At 34.8% G+C, this 14,617-nt stretch overlaps 1 protein-coding gene and 1 pseudogene across 3 annotated transcripts in view; one reads left to right on the plus strand and one right to left on the minus strand.

Moving 5' to 3' along the window:
* Tenm1 (teneurin transmembrane protein 1) overlaps positions 1 to 14,617 on the minus strand; it is an 873,613-nt gene that overhangs the window by 655,438 nt on the left and 203,558 nt on the right. The window lies entirely within an intron of this gene.
* Positions 4,082 to 4,496, plus strand: LOC127184952 (acidic leucine-rich nuclear phosphoprotein 32 family member A-like; annotated as a pseudogene).

Here is a 14,617-nt window from a genome sequence, read left to right on the forward strand (position 1 = left end):
ACTGTAAAATGTGTGCTAAATAATAATGAGAATTGTTTAGTGTTATGTAAAATGAGACTGGAAGCAATTGAAAAGCATCCTGGTGATATGTATAAAATGCAATTTTAGGTTTGTTCCCTAAAGGCAATGGTGGTAGGTATTATGAAATGGAGCCCAAGTAAGGATATTACTACTATCCTGATATACAGTGTGATCTCTGATTTTAGGAATTTTATTTATTTATTTTTTAATTAAAAAAAATTTAAATTTATTTATTCAGATTACAGCTCAATTGTTATCCCATTACTTGCATCCTCTCATTCCTCCCTCCCTCCCTCCCTCCCTCCCTCCCACTTTCACCCTATTCTCCTCCCCTAGGTCTAAGACCAAGTGGGACCTCCTCCCCCACTATATGGTCACAGGCTATCAAGTCTCATCTTGGTAGCCTGCTTATTCTTTCTTTGAGTGTCACCAGGGCTCCCCATCAAGGGGAGTTCATCAAATATGGGGCACCAGAGTTCATGTCAGAGTGAGTCTGTGCTCTCCACATAACTGTGGAGAATGTCCTGTCCATTGGCTAGATCAGAGTAGGGGTTTGACATTTACTACTTGTATTGTCCTTGGTTAGTGTAATAGTTTGAACAGACCCTTCTGGGCCCTGATCCACCTGATATGATGTTCTTCTTGTAGATTTCTAAGATCCTCTGGATTCTTCTATTTCCCCATTCTCCTATATTTTTCTTACCAAGAGTCCCAGTGTGATGTCCTCACATCTATCCCAATCTCCTGGTAAGTGAGAACTTTCATGGGATGTGCCTTTTGGGCTAGTGCCCAATTATAAGTGAGTATATACCATGTGAGTCTTTCTGCTTCTGGCTTAACTCACAATTTTAGGAATTTTAAAACCTAGTATTCTAAAATTCTATCCTCAAATATGATATGTAATGAACTATTTTAAACTATTTGTACAACTACATTTGTTTTAAAATTTGTCTTTGGCATCCTAAGTGTTAAGAGACCTAATTAATTTATAACAAGTAATTTCATACTAAATGAGAACTTCAGAGTTGCTTACTATATTTGAGAAACTTAAGGATACCTTATTTATGCAGAAATTCTCTTGTGAATCCCCAAGGAAAGCAATTTTCTTTTGCAATTATAGATTTTCATTTCTCTTTTCTTGTGTTCAGTACTAATCTTTTTTGATCCAGATTTATCATAATCAAATATCTTGCATATTGAGCTATGGGAATATAGGTTCAAAGCAAGTTCCATCATTAAGAAGTGCTCATACCAGTTCTAAAAGTTACAAGTACAAATTCATGGACCACAACATTTGGTAGATTCTCATCACTGACATGTGGGCACTTTACATTTAGAACCAGAAAATGTTTTATGGTTTGTTATCTACCACGAAGGTTAGATTCTAAAGAAAACAAGGGAAAGCAGTGCTAGAAAAGATTACACTAGATGATGACATATGACACATATAAAAATTTCAGGGGTTACCTATGTTTCAGGTGTAATGACATGATAGTCTGAAAACTTTTGCTATTTAGTCAGTGGTATAGACTATGTTCTAGGATGGATCAGGACCCACTATGGTCAGTCATGGAGTTTCCTATCAATCAAAACATAGACACATACCACACATTAAAATGTAGCCTGGCAGGGTGGCCTTGCCAGGCCACAGAGGAAGAGGATGCAGGCAGTACAGATGAGACTTGAAACTACAAAGTCAGATGTTAGGGGAGGAAGGTTCGCCCTTTCTGTGGATTAGGAGAGGGAGGAAGAGGGTATGAAGGAGGGAGGGTGAGATTGGGAGGCAGCAAGGGACTGGGCTACAACCAGGATGTAAATAGAACAAATTAAAAATAAAAAATTTTAAAACGTAGTTAGAATAAAGTAAGTTAGCCTTTTTAATTCCAACCTAATTACTACCAATGTGATTTGCCAAAACACAAACGAGCTATTTATATTTCCACAACTTTTTATAGTAAAGGGATTAGATTTCTCTAAATATGAAAGTAGTCCCTGAGAATTCACAGGGATCTATCAATTCCCAATCAATTCTATTCAAGCTATTTACCCATTTCTTCCTTTTGTATACTATTTATTAATAATTAATATGACCTTCAGCTTTACACTTGGAAGTTAATCTAAATATCTTGCATCAAGAATTTCAGTAGAAAGAAAAGTTAAAAATTTATTTGGCAATAATCATTTCTGGACATTCTGACAAAACAAGAGTAAATATTCCTATATTTTGTATAGAGAGTAAATTGGGATATTTAATATAGCATGAGTCTAAACATAGTGTCAAAAAGAAATACTGAGATTATGTAAATACATAGTGTTGTTAGCTTCTTTTGGATTGCACCTCTTTAGTTTTACACAGGAGTTGAACTATGAAAGACAGGAAAATTCAAAACGGTTCACCTTTCTATTTCAATACATAAAAATGATTAAAATGATATGGTGCATGTGTTCCTGTATGTATACAAACACAGATATACAAAGATAATAGAAACACTACATACACATATATAGTTTGTGTAAAATTTATACAGCTTTCAATATATCTTTTCGAAAGAAGACAATTCAATATAAAGAATGAAAGCCACCTCCTAATTTAGTGAGAATTATAATCACAATATAAAAATTTGACAATGGCAACTTGAAGAAGAAAGAGTTTACATTTATTTCATGCAATAATTCTTTTAAAAAATAGTGAGCCACTTGGAAGGAGCATTGTAAGTACAGATGGGAAATTTTCATTTTAGATCATCTAACAAAAGTCCTAATACTGGGTATGAGAAGCCTTCCTTTGAGTTGTTGGTCAGTACAGTCTAGGAGACTTCTAAAACATTACATTCTATTGCTATTGACTTTCATTGTCTCCAAGAGGTGGAAGATTAGGCCCTATTCTTGAAAACATCATGTACTTTGGTCACAGGGCCCAGATGCCTATAAACTGGATTTGAGTTAAGCCTTTTCCCAGAGATTTAACTTTCAATATGTCAGAAGTTTTCATGAAAGCTTCCAAAGGAGACAGAGACCAACAGTCTTATCCAGGATGCCCATGTACCGCAACAATGACCAGCACAGACCAAAAGTTCCTAAGGGTATAGTAGTGGCATATATATTTTGTTTTTAACCTTCTGATCTTTAATTTGACTTGAGACTCATACAAAAATAGAGAAATCATACCGAGTACTAGAAACTTAGCCAACTATGCACGGTTGGTAAAGCCATAGATCTTGGGTGATAACCTATAACTACCACTTTACTAAACTCACATAATATATGCAGAAATATTTGTCTGTATAGGCATAGATAAGGTGAAGCCCCCAACTTCCCATCACCAAGGAAACCTTACTATGTAAAAGGCGGAGACAATTACAGAAAACAAAAAGCAATCAAAATACAGCATTGTGGATCCCAGTATCAACTGATAAATCTACTCAAATCTTCTGCATCTAAGGTGCATGGATAATTTCAGAAGAGGGAGCAGAAATATAAGAACCAGAAGACCGTGGAGTGTATTGTAAGATTCTCGCTCCTACTATTCAGAAGCTACACCTATAAAAATTTACGAACATTACTGCCTGAACAGGAAAAATAATAGATGTGCTAAAATGAAGAGGGAAAACCCACAAAGCTTCAGCCTTACAAAGAACTACAGACAGCCAGTGAATGCTGAAAGCTAGGAGAAATAGTCTTCTCCAGGGAAGAGTATACCAGTTGGTTATACAATACCAAATGGGTAGCTGTGAAAACGTGTACATACAAGTAACATTACACAGACTGAGAAAACACTATTTAAGCACATATATGTATATGTGTTTGCATGTACAATTGCATATATTTGTGAAATAAAATGAAGAAGGGAGTTATGAATTTGAAAAAGAGAAAGCAGCTTTCTTCAAGGCTGTCAAATACAAATAGCCAAAACACTAAGAATGTAACATTTATATAATTCCTGATTGTGTCATGTTTCTTCTCGCTACAGGTAGTTTATTGTATATATATGTAATAATATAAATGTATATGTAAAAAATAAAATGTTTAAATAGTAAAAAAGGAAAAAAAAAGAAATATAAATGACAACAAAATAAAAGACTTCAGCACAGTAGAGACCCTGAAGATGTTAGAGAATCTCAAGAGCCTAGACCTGTGAGGTGACCAACCTGAGTGACTATAGCAAAATTTATTTCAAGCTCCTGTCCAGGTCACATACCTCAATGGCTACAACAGGGATAACAAAGAGGAGCCTGAGCACTACATGGAGGATTACATGAAGAAAAATGGGGATAAAGAGGAGTATGATGAATATGCCCAGGTAGTGAAAGAGTAAGAAGAGGATGAGGGGGAAGAAGAGGACATGAGTAGAGAGGGGGAGGATGAAGGGTACAATGATGGGGAAGTGGACTATGAGGAAGAGAAACAATATGCTAGTGAAGAAGAAAGGAGTCAGAAGTGAGAAACCAAAAGACGAGGGTGAAGAGAGTGACTAAGAGGAGTGAACCAAATTGGTGAAATTATTTCTATGGTGATTTGATTGTTGTTACTCATTTCCTCCATCTATTCCTGACCCCCAAAGTTTATTTTTTCTGATTGTAGAGAAAGAAAGGGGAGAAGTTTACTTGGGGTTGTGAGGAGGAGGGCCGGGAAGCTGGAGAGGAATAACATACTATTTTTACTGCCACTCTTTAGTCTTCCTCCTTTGTCTTGGGACTTGGAAGGTCTTTGTTATTGCAATATCTTAGTACACACAAAGCAAATATTTGTTCTTACTTTAGGAGAGGACAGTTGTCCCTCATCCCCAGAGTTGGTCAGGAGGACATAACTGACTTCCATCAGTTTATTCACAGCCCAAGAAGTACTGAACCCTGCCCTCGTCTTCAGTATCTCTTGTTCTGATCCATGTGGTCTCTGGGAGGGTCATTCATCACCCTGGTTTGTAAATAGGAACCAAAAGGCTTATTTTGGCACTGGTTTGGGGGACATCTGTCATCTCTCATCATCTTTCCCTCTTCAAAGATGACAGTGGGTTTTGCTTCTGCAAAGAAACTTTTGTCTCTGGAGCTATGAGCCTGTGAGGCAAAAATGGCAGGCTTAGGAGATACGAGTTAAATGGATTAGGTCATAACAGGAAAAAAAGAGCCTTCAATTTTCAACTACTTAAAAAAAACTGTCCTATCTTGGTCTGCAAAATATTAGAGCAATTTGTTTTGCAGACACAACGGGAGGACTCATTGTGGGTACTCCAGCTTAGAGCATTTTTACAAATCTAAATGCTGGAGGCTCACTGCATGTCTGCTAGGTTTCTTTTTGCTCATTTTTCCTTTTTTCACATATTGGAGGATGGGAAAGGAATGAAAAATTGTATTTTCTTAGCTAGTGGGACTCTGAAGTGACTTTAGGTTCCTCCTAGTGAATGTTCTATGCATTCAGCATTCCCCTTCTGGATTGCTTTAGAAGTGACATGCTGTTTTCTAACTGTTTTTCATCTGTACAAAAGAACATCTGCAATGTGTTTTCCCATTCCTGAGCAGTGCCAAATTTGAGTTGTATGTCTGTCATTGATAAATTTCAGTTAGTCTTTTTATTAAAATGTTTAATAAAGGTTCTAATTAATAAGGAAAATAAAGCAGGTATAAAATGAAAAATAGTAAACAAAATTTTCTCCAATTTCAAATGTCATATTTTTATATACAAAGAAATTCTAGAATCTTTATAAACATTATTATAACTTGTAATGATTTTTAGCAAAGTCCCTGGAAACAAAATCATATATGAGTAATAATTAAATAAGTCAATATGAATACAGCCTCAAGATTGTTTCTACAGTACTAAAAAGTTGAAAAGAACTTAGAAATGATTCTTGCAAAAGTTAGACAAACATTTATAGAATAAGCAAAAACTGCTGAAAAACAAAAGATTTGCATGTAAGGAAAAGTACAATATGTTCATGAATTGAAAGACTGAGTATCAAAAAGGTATGACTTATACTCAATTTCATCTGGTACAATGACAAAGATTTGAGACGAACTCAAAACACATGTTAGTTCAAGGACCACTGCTGAAAAGATTATTTATTTAAAATATCTATAATGAAACAGAATGTCAGAAAATGCACAAATGCTGTGAATAGGTGATATTCTATTTTAGTACAATAGATATGTGACAAAGCACTTGGCCTCACAAGCAATCAATGGAATATAAATTAAATTGGTCAAGACCTACAGATGTAGAGATTGACAAAATTTCACCAAATTTTAAGAATGAAAATTAGGAAAGTCATACTGCATTAGTAGGAGAAAGCAATTTAGCAATGTCTTGCAAATTAGAGAAATTGTGTTCTTTGGCCCATAAGTTCCTTTTCTAGATATGTGCCTTAAAAATGTGTATTTAGTATACACAACAAATTCACACAAGTCTGTTTACTCAATAAATGTTTGTAGAATTAAATTTTGGAATGAGTCTAAATGTCCACCAATAATAGAAGATTGGTAATTTCTCCAAAATGCAATTAAAATTTAACAGTGGAACACAGTCTCATATATATAACAGAAACCATAAGAGATAAAATTAAAATGAAGATGGATTTGTATTTAAAAGAAAAAACTATATGATGCTGTAATATATATATATATAGTATATCTGCTGTAATATTTATAATGTTGTATTTTTCTCTAAGATTGGCTATGTCTGGAGAAAAATGAGCGCAATGTCATGGGGAACTGAAAAGATTTCAATTTGTCTGTTAAGTGTTATTTCTGGAAGTAAATCCAAAATATCTATAAGATAGGTTTTGAAAGAATGGAGTAAAAATTGTGACAAGTATTTGAGAATTTGCTCTATGGAACGTCCATACATTTGAGATATCTTCAGTAAAATAAAAATGTTTCATCCTAGTATTTGAATAATAATGTCATTTGCTTCCTCAAATTGTCCTGAAGATTGCTTGATGTTGACTATCCAGGATTCTTAGTCCTAGACCCTTGGAATTTTACTCTTAATTTTATGTTCTTTTTTGCATATATGTAGCAAATTTTGTTTGTTTTTCACTAAATTTATTTATTCCCTTAACATTATGATCATAGCATCCTCCCTCCTTCATCCCTTATCCAGCCCCCCTACTCCTCAGAAAAAGGGAGCCCCCTCTACCAACCTACCCCAGCACATCAAGTCCCATCAAGATTGAACATACTCTCTTCCCCTGTGACCTGGAGAGGCAACCTGGCTAAGGAAAGTGATCAACAGAGTCCATGTCAGATATAGCCGCAACTCCCTGAGCTGCCCCTCAGCTACATCTATGTAGGAGGCCTATGTTCATGCATGGCCCTTGGTTGGTGCTTCAGTATCTGCATGTCCTCCTGGGCACTGGATAGTTGGCTCTGTTGGTCTTCTTGTGGAGGTTCTATCCACTTCTCCACTGCTGGTGGAAGTGCAAACTTATACAAATACTTTGGGAATCATTTTGGTGCTTTCTCAGAAAATTGGGACTAGTGCTACCTCCAGACCCAGCTATACCCCTTTACCCCTCCTGGGCATATAGCCCAAAGATACTCCACCATACAATAAGGACATTTGCTCAACTATGTTCATAGCAGTTTGTAATAGCCAGAATCTGGAAACAACCTAGATGTCTCTCAACAGAACAATGTGTAAAAAAGCTGTGGTACATTTACACAATGGAATGCTACTCAACTATTATAATCAAGGAAATCTTGAAATTTGGAGGCAAATGGATGGAACTAGAAAATATTTTCCTGAGTGACATAACTCAGACCCAGAAAGACATGCATGGTATATACTCATTTATAAGCGAATATTAGCCATGTAATACAGGATAAACATACCACAATTCACAGATCTAAAGAAGACAAATAACAGGGACGGTCCAGGAGAGGAGGTTTAAATCTCACCCAGAAGAAGAAATACAATTGACAGCTGAAGTGATTAAAGAGAGGGAACAAGATAGAAGGAGCCCAGATAATTTTATGTTTTTTTCCTTGTGTTTATTTGTAAACTGGTTGTCAAGAAGAGTTCTAATTTACTCTTATGCTAAATCTCAACAGAGGAACTAGTTGTCCATTCTTGGAACCAATTTATATTAGATCAACTTTTTAAAAAAGGAATTGTAAACAAAACAAAACAAACAAACAAACAAAAAACCTCAGCTTTTCTATTTGTTTCTTTGTTTGGGGGAGGGTGGTTGTTTTGAGTGACTGATTCAACTGTTGTTCAAACTGACTTGGAATAGACTATTTATTGTGATGGTCAGTGCTAATTGACAACTTGACAGAATTTGAAATCACTCAAGAGATAGGTGTCTTGCTTTTCCTATGAGGGATTATCTTGATTGAATTGATGGAGGTGGCAAGTCCTGACCACTATGGGCAGTACCATTCTCAATCTAGGATTCTTGAAAAAAAAAAAAAATATATATATATATATATATATATATATATATATGGAAATGAGAGCTGAATAGCAGCATGCACTCATGGCATTCTGTTTTTTTCTGATTGTTAGTGTGATGTGACCAGCTACACTGAACTATGCATTATGCATAGGAACCAGGCAAAAAATGGTACTTAATGCTGATGATTCAAATCAGCTAACCAAAATCACTTCTAATCAGAATTAAAGACAAAAGCATTCTACTCAGCAAGATAACATTGGCCATACCAAGATTTGTAGTAGAGTGGTGGTTTTCTTTCATTTTTGCATTAAATTTACTACTTTTCTGGGAACAGAGTATATACTATGCAAAAATATACCAATGAGAACCCAGCGGATGAGACAGACCATCAATAAACCTCACTGCATAATATGTCATCCAGAAGAGGATGATACACACATTATATTAGAAATCAAAGGAGAAGATCAAGCTCTAACAATACCAATTAAACTTCTTAGGTAGGAAACTGTCACGTTCTGGGAAAAGAAAAACATGAACTGTCTGCAAGCAAGGAACAAAAGAAAGGGATCAAGAAATGGTTGCTAGTACATTAAAAAAAAAAAAAAAAAAAAAAAAAAAAAAACTTTTTCTTTAACCCTGAATTTGTGAAGGACCATTTTGTCTTACAATGATAGGTGCTGAATAATTAGAAATTTGCTTTTTTTTCATATTCTCTTCCATATTATAACAGTCATAAATGTATGCATGATAGAATAAAAATGTACTTAGCTCATATATACAACATTTTTGTTGATTTGTAAACAATTTGTATTCATTTGTAACGCTAGCTGGGCTGCAATCATTATAGTAAATGACAAATGGTTATCATCATATTTGTCATTAGTACATCTCAGAATACTGCTTTGGATGCATAGTATACATTTCTGAAGATAACGTAAGCTTTTTGGATTTTTTCCCTTAAAACAGGTCCATAAGAGACATCATCATCATCATCCCTTTTATACCTGTAGAAATCATAGCCCCCTGAGATAAAGTTGCTTGCCAGAAAGTAACATAGCTTGTGTCAAGGCCTGAACTATTGCCAAAGCTCTTGACTCCCTAGACAATATATTACTCAGGAGACCGCCTTTATTGCTTCACAGAAAAGAAGACTCCTTCGGGAAAAGCAACAAATCTGCATACCATCCTAGATGCTAGACTTCTGCAATCTGTTTGGTTTTGCACAATTTTTTCTATGTTACACTGCTCTAAGTTAACTATACACCAGAGGAGGCGAGAGAGCAAAAATTGTCATTTGCAAAAGTTGGCATCAATCTGTACTGTGCAACGGATTTTTTCTCAGTGAGTTGAGTTTGCCATAAAGAAGCAAGTTTGACACTGCTGCAATTCCACAGCTCCCAGGGGAAATAATGAAAAATTTGATCAAAGATTACTGCTAGGATAACAGCAGACTCACAAATGAGTGCCACTTCAACAGGGCTGTGGAATCTCCTTTAATAAACAATAAAGATCCTGCTACCTGAAACAGAGTAGCTTTTAATATAAAAGCATGAGGACAAATTGATCTAATGATGATGAAAATTTCACTCACATCTTACTATTGACATTATTTATAAATACTTAAATTTTAGATATATAAAGGCTAACTTCAGAGATATTTATCTGAATTAAAGCGATATATAGCTGAATTAAAATATGATCAAAATTAATCAGTATATTTTTAGAAAAGAGAAATATGGTTACTTTGAAAAATGTCTAGTACATTTTGTAAAAAAACACTGATTATCAGATCATCTTAAGTAACCAACCGATTCAGACATCCATTATTTGTCACTTTAAATAGACTGAAGACTTTTTAAAGACAAGAATTCCTTGTAGGCTCGTCATTAGGAATAATGAGATAAGGCATGTAAAGTGATTACCAGGTGCCTGACATATGAAAAATAAGCAATAAATGGATGTTTTATGTTAATATTTTCATCAAAGCCAAGTGTTCTGTATAACAGGTGGTGATTACTTCCATATACTACTATTAGAAATCTGATTTTCTGGGTATAAAATTTAAACTCATAAAATTAAAAGAAGAAAGCAAAATTTATTAGGTATCCTTATACATGCATTTGTGAGTATTAGAAAGTGAACACAGAAATATGATGCTTGCTCTGGTTTTCAACTGTAACTCAAAATTGATTTCCCAGGATTCTTTGGAGAGGTGAAAAGAGTGCCAAGACTATACAGTCAACATCAAGTGCCTTTGATAATACACTATAACTACCAATGAAAAACAACTTCCAATTTTGTTAAACTTGTCAATATAACATATCATTATGGACTAGCATATGGACTAGTCATTAGAAAACTAGCATTTTGACTATTCATAGATGCCATGAATTCATGTCCTATATTGACTTATAATGATTCTGACACCTGAATTTGAATCTTTGATGTTGAGAGGCTACTCTACTATACTAGAGTTGGGCTAATCAGGGAAGAATTTGGCCTACTACCCAAACATGTAGAGAAGTTTTGGCTTCACCAAATTTCTACTCCCTCCCTCTTACACTTGTTGAGATATATACTGCAATTCTACTAAGTCATTACAGTTAACTTTATTTTTATGTGAAAATGGCTCTGGAAAAAAAAAAACATCTGCTAGTGCTAATGTTGGCAGTGAAAAAAAGTGCTAGTTTTTAGCCAGAAAATCTCTTTTTAAATGACTTTTGTCTTGTATTTATAGAATCATTAATGGCATGAAAAGGGTCTGTTAAATTTTTCAGTTATGCTTTACTGAATTTTATGAGGGGAATTATATGCTAGAGTGATATTTAAGTATGTGAGAAGCTAAGAAGGTCACAGGCCCTTTCCCTTGTGAATGGAAAAGGTGGTCTTTCTCCCCATTATGTCACTCTTTTAGAAACAATAGCATATCAGAAACAAAAGCATGTTACTTTTAGTGCAAAACTACATAACAAAATGCTGCAGAACTATTCTACACTCTATCTCTCATACTACTCTGGGGACTGGAGTTTAATAATCTGTTTACAAATAATCTAATCATTATTAAAATTCTACAGAGCAATTAAAATGCATGCTATCTCTAACAAAACTTGAGACCGTTATTACTTGACATTTTACAAAGATGCCTTTAGTCTTAACTAAATAAATGTAAATGTATTTGTTAAATTATTGTAACATTATACACTAGTTGGCACTTAGTAAAAAAATGCTATTTGACCTGATAATTCTATTTAGGCTTTGCACTGTTATTGTTATAGTAATTTTAGGATACATTTGTAGTAGGCTAAAGAAATGTATCTTTAAAATGAATTGATTTTTCTCTCTAAACAGTGTCAATACATGTTAATATATTTCTGTTGATTTTTAACAGCTGAGAATTAAAAATATATTTAGGTTTGAGATGCTTTTGAGTTAATGTGTACTAATGATAATGTGCATTAATGATAGTGAGTCAAGATATAAAAAATTTCAAAAGATAAATACAAAGACAAAGACTATGTGGTATTCAATTATAATGCAGAGTGTTGGAGAAAATTTAGTACATAGTACATTTACATTCAGATATATTGCAACATACTCCAAAACATGAAACACAGACGAGATTATTCTAAAGGCTCATTGGTGTTTTTGGTTTCATGATGATGGATGTTTTCCACTGATAGAGAACCAAAGGATAGCAAACCATTCTAGAACTCGATGGCATAAGATAATCTTTATATCTGCCACTAGCTTGATGCCGGGAAACATGATGATTTATTTCTCCTTTTAGCAGCATCATCAAGCTTCCACTATGTGAAAAATGACTTAATTTGAATCCAAAAGAGAATGCTTCTACAGTTTCTCACTTTGGGTTACTCGCTTCTTTAAACTACTCCTGCCAGCACTCTTCTGAAGAGATTGCCATAGAAAGACATGGATAAGGGCAAAGAACCGTGGAAGGAAAAGCTTAAATATTCTGTACTTGTGCAGTGAGCAGGACATAATCATTAAAACACATTTAATATATATGCCTAACAGGCTTCCCCTCCATTAGTTAAATAAAATATTTAGTTATGGCCATGTAGCCTTTATGTAGCATACTTTACACATGAGCATATTTTCCTCTTATTAAAAAAACTTTTCTAATGACAATGGTTTGTAAAAGTGCCTTTTCAGCTTACTGTAATGACTTTTCCTGTCAATTGTATTTGGCTTTGATACTTAGGAATGGCATTTTCTACTACCAAATAGTCTATACTCTTTCATATAAGATCAACTCCTCTCATATGCAAATTTCTGTACATTGCTGTTTTTGTCACTGCAATAGGACTTTAAAATCTACTTGTAAATCACAACATGTAGAAGATATTATTCTGGGGCTTTTTGTGTAATAGAAGAATCAAGGCAGTAACACACAACATGGTTGTCTCCCTCCCCCTCTTAACACATTGTTTTCAAAAAGGCCTTCCTAGACCACTTCATACAATGTAGAAATTTTATCAACTTCCCCTTAGAACTTTTAGCCCACTTATTTCTCTTCAATGATCCTAACTTCTTTAGCAGACAAATTTTTTGTGTTCTTGCTTATTATGTTTCCAACCCAATAAAAGCCTTGTAGAAAAAAGAAAGAGAACAATATGATAGGCAGATTTGGGCCCAGGGGTCCCGCTCAAAATAAGGCACCAGCCAAGGACAATACAGGAGGTAAACTTTAAACCCCTTCCCAGATCTAGCCAATGGTCAGAATATTCTCCACAGTTGAGTGGAGAGTGTGATACGACTTTCTCACGTACTCTGGTGCCTCACATTTGACCATGTCCCCTGGAGGGGGAGACCTGGTGGCACTCAGAGGAAGGACAGCAAGTAGCCAAGAAGAGACTTGATACCCTATGAGAATATACAGGGGGACGTAATCCCCCTCAGGAACAGTCATAGGGGAGGGGAATAATGGGAAAATGGGGGGGGGAGGAATGGGAGGATACAAGGGATGGGATAAACATTGAGATGTAACAAGAATAAATTAATAAAAAAAAAGAAAAAAGAAAAAAAAAAGAAAGAAAAAAGAAAAAGAAAATAGAATTTTTTATACAATATAGTCTATGTATGGTTTCCTCTCCCTCAGCTCCTCTGAGATCCTCCTCACCTTTTCTGCAATCCAGAATCCACATCCTTTTTCATTAGAAAACAGACAGGTGTCTAAGGAGTAATAAAAATAAAATAGGAGAAAACAAAAACAAACAAACTGGAATAGGGCAAGAGAAACGAGAAAATTAACCAAAGAAAATGCACAAGACACACACACACACACACACACACACACACACACACTGTACACTTAGGAGTCCAATAAAAACATAAAATGGAAGCCATAAGATATATGCAAAGGAAAAAAAAAGATATATGCAAAGGATCTGTTAGGTTAAAAATCATCCCAACACTACATTATGAGGCAAAGAACCTCTAAAGATGCCATTGAGTTCATTTTGTGTTGGCCATCTACTGCTGGGCATGGAGTCTGCCTTTAAGTATGGCTTGTATCCCCAGTGAGACTCCATTGGAGAGAAATAAATTTTCATCTGTGAGCGGTTATCAATTTAAGATAGCTTCTGGTGTAGGGATATGAGTTTGCTCCTATTTCTCCCCCACATGCACATATTTTGAGTTAGTGATACTGTTCATTCATTCATTTATTCTATAAATGAACATCAACTGGTTTTAGCAAAATATCCAACTAGTATTTTTAAGCTCCTGGTTTATGGTATAATCATTTGAAGGTGACATAGGATTCTAGAAGCACAGTATTTAATCTAAGCTATATGCCTTCTTTCAATAGATCAAGCACACCTTCTGTAAGCCCTGCTGATAGTCTTAAGCACACATTAGATCTCCACTTTGTGTTTTGACTAATTTCCAGTTTAATATACATTATTAGTCATGTAGTTTCATATGCTAGTGTGTAAAAGGGATCATTGTGATTTTAGTCAATGCTTTTGTTTTCATCTGTACCCACTAACTAAATCCCTCATGTGCTTGGAATATTTGTTCTTCAGATACATGTACACAGTTCTCATGTTCTTCATTAGTTATTACTTAGCCAAGTTGAATAAAATTAATTCTTTTAATCTTATAAATTAGTCTCTCTGTAATCTTGGCATGATCTCAGTCTTTGTGTACCACATTTGCATAGTTTCTTCTAACATTAGTGAT

Source organism: Acomys russatus, chromosome X (assembly GCF_903995435.1).
Source record: "Acomys russatus chromosome X, mAcoRus1.1, whole genome shotgun sequence".
Classification (NCBI taxonomy): domain Eukaryota; kingdom Metazoa; phylum Chordata; class Mammalia; order Rodentia; family Muridae; genus Acomys; species Acomys russatus.